At 36.9% G+C, this 7,617-nt stretch overlaps 1 pseudogene; it reads right to left on the bottom strand.

Annotated features, from left to right (window-relative positions):
• Positions 1-1,925: 1,925 nt before the first annotated feature.
• LOC102818725 lies at positions 1,926-3,089 on the bottom strand (annotated as a pseudogene).
• Between the last annotated feature and the right edge of the window lie 4,528 nt (positions 3,090-7,617).

Genomic DNA, 7,617 nt, shown 5'->3' with positions numbered 1-7,617 from the left:
GATTTATGACAGTAGATATTTGATTCATCACATACATTTGGCCAACCAGCACATCAAAACATTCTAGAAACAATTTTAATGCAAAGTATACCTATAAAGTCATGATACTGGTTGACCTTTAAACTACCTCATAGAATCTCTGTTACCAGATGAATAGTATTGCTAAAGCGATGGGTAATCATCTTCAGAATCTTTCTGCGGATGCTTTAAAATGTCTCTTTTATAACTACCTTTAAAAAGATAAGAGTTTCGTGATTTAATCATTTGCACTTTGGTCCCCAATAGTATTCCAGTTCGATCATTTTTTATATTGACCATTCTTGATTATTCTAAAAATCAAGCTAAGTGTTATTGGAGGGAGAGTTCTTACCTATGAAAATATCCAAAAGAGTGCAAATTCAGGGTCTGACATTTGAATAATTATGATGGGCACACTTTTAAGGTGTGAACATTATAGAAAATTTGTTTAAAATCCACATACATTTTTTTTGTACATGCCTATCATTTCGGAGCCCTGGTGTGGTGCTGGAGGATAAGCACTTGTATATAAGGTCAGTTTGAACAGCTCCTCGTAAACTCTGTAGAGCGGTACTATGAGTCAGAAGTGACTCCACGGGACTTCGCAACAACAACATCACTGCAGAATATGGGTCTTTTTAAGCCAAGAGTGACTCGTAACACAGAAATAGGACTCTTCAATTCAAAAATGATAAGAATAATTTTACACTGTGTTACAAAACTCATATAAACATCTTGAAGTTTGCAGCTGTTAGTTTATACTATTTAGTTCAGTAGCATGGATTCAACAAGAAGTTAACAGCTCTACTCTCCATCTCTCATTGTAGCTAAAACTGTACTAAGTGCTAGAAGTAGCCTGTCTTGTACACTGTTAATAAATAGCACCAAAATTACTCGAAGAAAAAGAGAAACATTAACAGGAACGCAGAATACAGATGTCATTCCCAACTACACGAGAGAGAACATCTTCTAGATCACAAAATACCAATCAGATATGGATGATTTTAAAATACATATCAATCCTAAAATGTTGCAAGATTTTGCTTAGAAAAATCTATAAAGGAAAACATTGCATATTCTATTTCAAAATAAGACATGCATGCTTACGTAGACAGTGCAATATTATCATTTAATTCCTTGTGAGGGATGCATTTATTCATTCTATATATTATTTCAACAAGATAAAAAACACAATAAAAGCACTTTGAAGCCAACTGATTAGAGCAACATTTACATTAAATACAAAATATACAAAAAATGAAAATCCTTGTTAAATAGGCCTGTAGGTTAATAATACCTCATTTAAAGGAATACATTTGCAGGAATCTATTTTCACATTTATTCATTTTACTATATTTGATAGCTATTGTCACCACTGTATGCTTCTGTCCTGACGTGGTACTGTAGGATATGCACTGGACTGCTAACCACAAGGTTAGTGGTTCAAACCCACAAGCTGCTTCTTAGAAACCATGTACAGGGTTGCCATGAATGGGAACTGACTCAACAGCACTCAATGACACAACATGCTTCATCGTTGTTATTTCTAGGATCTTTATCTTTTCTCGAACTCTAAGAATTTGTCTGTAAAGGCAATTTGAAAAGTACTAATCTGTGATTTTTTTTTTCTTAAAAAGTCTCATTTTTATTGGCAATTGTGCAGAAAACTATTGTAGAGCTTGTAGAGCTATGTCCCATGATCATTACAAATTTATCACTTTTAAATGTATACCTTTGTTTGAAAGCAAAAACTGTTTTGCTGTTAAAATTAAAGTGTTGCCAACCTACTGACTAATTCTGGCAGTAAAGTTAGGTAGGAAATCCTTGTCTGTTAATTATAAAAGCATTATTTGAGAAGATCTGCCAATAAACATTTCTTAATGGAGTTGTACATTTTAAGGGTTTTCCTAATTAGAAGAGTTGGAAGACGAACAGAACAGTAGTGCTTCTGTGTTATAACAATAAAGGAGTCTTAACAGAATCCAAATCTCCAGACCTGGGGTCTACGTGTTCAGTCGTGGCTCAGCTGCAGGCTGACAGAAGAGAAGCTGCGTCCTATGCTTGTACACAATGGCGCAATGACAATATCCATCACACTCTTCCATATTGTATGCACAGAAGGCAGGACCACGAGGCAGGTTTTTACAAACGGCATTAGAATCCTGGAGTGGAGGGAGAGAGATGTGTAGAGACTATTGATGTTATTAAATAATGCCACTGACTCTTGTACATGCATGGAGAAGATACAATCAACAAATTCGACAAAATTTGTTTGAACATTTAAACAAATAAATGGACAAATATCCTTATGATGATAAGATATATAAAGGAAGTGTTGATTAAAATATAGCTATATAGATTATAAACCCTAACTGGTACATGATACATAAAACAGTAAAATACAACTGAACAGAATAGTGCAATTTATATACCTGCTCCCTATCCCTGATCTTAAAATTGTCTAACTCTTCTATTTCCTGCTTGCTTTTTCTACTTTTCTGTTACTTTGTTCCATTTCTTTCACCTTTGGGCCATGAGGGGCTGGGTACTCCTTTTTGATGCTTCTAAATACTAGAACAAATACCTTAATCCTCAAATTTACCCAAACACATCATAAATAGATGCTTATATTTTCACTGTTCCTCCTAGAATATAAGCTCTTTAAGTGAGGACATATTTTTCCTATAGGAAATGTCTGAAGTGAAATGAATTTTACAATCTGTTGTTTTATATCGATGCTTTTTATAGTAATTATACACATTGAAAAGGGCAGTGTGGTATCATTCAAAGAACCCTGCAATTGATGTCAAAGCTTTCAAATAAGATAAACAAGATTTTCCTGAAATTATTTTTCTTGTATGCCTATCCCTAAGATAATTGCATATACTTACCTTCCCCAGTCTGGTTAACTTCATATGTAATACTCTTTAAAAAACTGATTGCGTTTTAGGTTGAAGGTTTACATAGAAAACTAGATTCTCATTCAACAATGCATACGCAGATCGCTTCATGACATTGGTTGCAATCTCCACTCTCACCATTTCCACCGCGCCTTCCGCATTTCCACTCATCCATCCATCCATCCATCAGGTACCGTTGTTTAAAGAGGCACGTTTCCTTGCAGGTGTCATTGTTTATTTTATAAGCCAGTCTATTTTTAGGCTGAAATGTGACCTCAAGGAGTGGCTTCCGTTCCAGGTTACAAGATATGTTAGGGTGATAGTCTCGAGGGTTTTTCTAGTCTCTACCATCCAGTCAGTCTGGTCTTTTTTTTTATTAATTTGCGTTCTGTTCTGCATTTCTCTCCTACTCTAACCAGGGCCTTCTATTGTGTTCCTAGGTCAGATGGTTGGTATTGGTACCATCTAGTTTGGCCTCAGGCTAGAAGAGACTGTGGTTCGTGTGGACCATTAATTCTTTAGTTTTTAGTTTCATCCACTCCTTTTTTGTACCAAACCAGGCTGCAGAACAATCTTTATATATTAAGTTATGCCAATTGACCTAATTCTCCCACGAGATTATAGTACTGAGCTTTCAAACCCAGTAAATCAATTCCATGAGGTGTCTGGATATGTCTAGGAAGTATCCCTAACTGTGCCATCTATGTGCTTTATTATAAACATGGATATACATGCAGCATATACAAGTATGTATTATATAGCTATAGATCCACAAATATATATATGCACGTCACATACTCCCATATGCCTTCCCACATTTTAACAGCATACATATCTACCTATGCAACCACTCATGCTTTGTTGCTTATTATTACTATTGTTGCAAGTTGCATATTATTGTTTTTAAGTGCCACCAAGTTGGTTCCGACTCATAGGGTTTACAAGGAGCTGGTAAGTTGGAACTGCTGACTTTGTGGTTCGAAGTCCAGTGCTGGTCCTACAGCGCCACACTGGTGGTTATGTGCCGTGGAGTCAGTTCCGACTCATAGCAACCCTGTACAGGGTTTCCGAGGCTGTAAATCTTTACGGGAGCAGAAAGCCTCATTTTTCTCCTGCAGAACAGCTGGTAGTTTGAACTGCTGACCTTGAGGTTTGCAGCCCGATTCGTAACCACTACGCTACAGCGCCACACTGTTGCTGTTAAGTGCTGCGGAGTCGTTTACAACCCATAGCGACCCTGTATAGGGTTTCCAAGGACCGGCTAGTGAACTTGAACCACTGCCTAGGAGTTGCAAATTGCATGTTACAGCATTTGCTATTGTAGTCCTCACAGTGTTTTCTTTGATCTTGGCCAAGTTGTGCTGTCTTCCCCAGTTTGTGTATTGCCTGAATTAATGTGTGGCTACCGTGTGGCACTGTGGGCTAATGCGTCAGACTACAAAGTCGTTTGAACTGTAAGTTTAGTGGTTAAGCTCACCAGCTGCTCCTTAGAAACCCTAAACAGGGTCGCTATGGGTCGGAATCAACTCCACGGCACTTAACAACAACTGTCTAGTAAGAGTGTTGCTGGTGTGGCACTGTGGGTTAATGCACCAGACTGCAAAGCCATTTGAGCTGCAAGGTCGGTGGTTCAAGCTCACCAGCTGCTCCTCGGATACCCTACACAGAGTTGCTAGGGGTCGGAATCGACTCGACCGCACTTCACAACTGTATAGTAAGTGATGCCCCTTCCCTCCTCTTCCCATCTATTTCTGTGTGTTCTATGCATCTGTGCATATACCTAGTCTTGTCTTTGTATAAAAGTGTAATTCTCTTAATGTTCTTTTGCAGTGCTCCTTGAACACAAAAGTACTTGTGATTTCCCATGCGGTGTCAGTGTCCTCAATGGAATCTTTCTTATTAACTGTGGGGGAGGGGGACGCAAAGGAGTAAGGTTGATTCTCTTGAATTGCTGTTCAAATGTGACTTAAATAAAGGTCCACTGTACTGAATCCAAAGTGAAGGAAAGATCAGGGAATGGCTGGTTAACTGACACAGTTTTAGTATACTGAATTATTTATATTGACTGCCTACACAGATTGTATTTATCTTGTGCTTCGTTCTAAGTGCAAGATACTATATAAGCAATTTTATAAGAAATTGATGACTGGGTGTTTCAGTGCTAAGCAGTCTGAACAGAAACCTGAATGATGGCTTTGACTTCTCATTTTATTTATATGTTTCATTTAATATGTGGACTTGGACAAATTACTACAGTCAAAGAGAGAACAGGAAGTCACAGACATTGGCTAATAGGACTGACTTATTAAGCACCCTTGAAATGTCCACATAATTCTGTCATTCTAATGAATAATAAATAGAATTATTTTGAGGTCAGAATACATAATGAAAATAATTATAACAAAGTGATCTCAAATTGACATACTAACATTTTATAAGTTTCATAACAAAATCCACTTCAGTCTGACGATATGCCCTTTCCACCCTACCTTAGGCTAAGAACTTTTCTATTCCCGCAACAAAAGTGGATTTTCCAGTTTAGCGAGGGCAGCTGCTCACAGCTGAGGAACTCATTTTAATTTTATTTTCTTTAAGTGGTTGTTCTCTTACTTTGGATCAGAGGATATTAATTTCAAGCTGTTTTTGCAAGGCCCAAATGTTTTCCCTTCTGAAGCTCCAGGCAACGTGGCCTGAGTTAAAACTTGGTTGAGACTCAATGTAGTCAACCAGACATTTCTTACATAAGTTGAATCATCTATAAGAGTACATATTCCTCCACTGGATGCTAAGCTCTCAGGACAGGACTAAAGTAACTACAATATCATATAGATTGCATTGTCAAGGCAATTTGCTGTATTAAAAATTATGTCTTTTCGAAATGAGTTTGTTACTACTGCATTTCTACCAGTTATTTGTGTATCTACTTGCATTTGTTGTTGTGGTTATGTGCTGTGGAGTCAGTTCCGACTCATAGTGACCCTGTATAGGGTTTCCGAGGCTGTAAATCTTTACGGGAACAGAAAGCCTCATCTTTCTCCCGTGGAACAGCTGGTAGTTTCGAACTGCTAAACTTGACGTTCGCAGCCTGATTCATAACCACTATGCTACCAGAGCTCCTTTCTACTTACATTACAGCCCAGAAAACATAAAGTGCATGGGGGCTCAGCCACATTTCTTTGGTGTGATTCACTATGACTAATAACATGCAGTTGACAAATGGCAGCTCTGACTGTGGAATGGGTTCAAACCAATTCACAGATCCCTACATAACCTGTGCTTCCAGCCTAGGATCAAACATCACCAGTCTGGCTTGTTTTCTTGCTTTTTCTTTGTATAAAGATTTGAAAGTTCGATTTGTTGTGATGTTGTGGCTTGGCTCAAAGTTCCATCACTTTGTATTTTCAGAGCTTTCACCATTAAATTATTGGTAAAACCATAAACACTCTTCTTCCCCTCTGCCTTATACTTCCCACACCAAACCAATCAACCAACCAACCAACCAAAAACAACATCAGCAAGAAAAATTCTTACCTAATTGGAATGATTTCCTATAAGGCCATTCCCTGAACTGGTTTAATTGTATCATGGGAATGTAACCCATTCATGGTATACCCGTTGGATCAAGATTAAATTAACTTTTGAGTTTTTTTGTTGTTTGTTTGTTTTGTTTTTGTTTTTTTAACTTCCCTACTTGCAATCACAGCTGTCTGATGACAAATGTGTGGCAGTTAAATTTTAATGTCCCACATAAATATAATTTGAAAAACAAGCTGAAGTTAAATAATGCATTTCATGTAGCTAAAAACAGAAGTGGTTTGATGATTCAGCAGTGCAAGCACTGCACAAAAACATACCCAAGTTCTCAGGAGATCCAGGTGGAGAAACATTTGATGAATTATACTTTTACTTCTATCTTTCCACTACTTGGTAAATGAAGATTTTTTTTCAATTCTACCACAAAAGCTTTAGAGAAGCTTTCTTTGTTGACTATAAATAGCCAACATTACATTTCCAAATAGCTTATAGCCAACATTTCACAACATGCTATGTGGTCACACTTTCTTCTTCACATTTTTTAATATGAGAAAGCTGACACAGAGGTTATAAGATTGGTTGGGAGTTAATTTGGGATCCAAAATCTTATGTTCTGATTTAGGCATCTTAAAAAAAAAAAAAATCTGTGTGCTAATGTTTGAATAGGAATAGCTATTAATCTTGACAACTGTAAGACCTTTGTGGATCTGTTCATGGATAGAAAATGATTTTCATTTCTCTGAGAGTCTTTTTGGCAGCTCCAACATAGTTTAGTCGTTAATAATCTTTAACAATCAAATGAAATCATTGTACTTTGCTTATCCTTTACTTTATGATTTTTAAATTTATCCTTTGATAAAGTGATCAAGAGACATGGTGGTGTTAGCTTGACAACAGTAGCAATGCTGGAGGCAATCTGAATGTTTTTTTCTCTCTGAATATATGCCTTTAAAATCTATGCCTTTAAAAACATCAACAGAAGGTTCTTGGTAAAATATCAGTTTGTCTTAAAAAAATTTTTTTTCTTTAATGTTTGACAATGTTCTCCACATTTTATGATGCATTTTGAGTGTGAATAAAGTTGTTCCAAACACCTGTCAATGTCCAACAAGTTTCAAGTTTCTTTTCTGTTTAACTGAATGTCCTTCCCATTTATGCCACATTG

Source organism: Chrysochloris asiatica, unplaced genomic scaffold (genome assembly GCF_000296735.1).
Source record: "Chrysochloris asiatica unplaced genomic scaffold, ChrAsi1.0 scaffold00032, whole genome shotgun sequence".
In the NCBI taxonomy this organism is placed as follows: domain Eukaryota; kingdom Metazoa; phylum Chordata; class Mammalia; order Afrosoricida; family Chrysochloridae; genus Chrysochloris; species Chrysochloris asiatica.
Note: the sequence above shows the minus strand (reverse complement) of the source record. Positions and strands in the feature narration are given on the sequence as shown.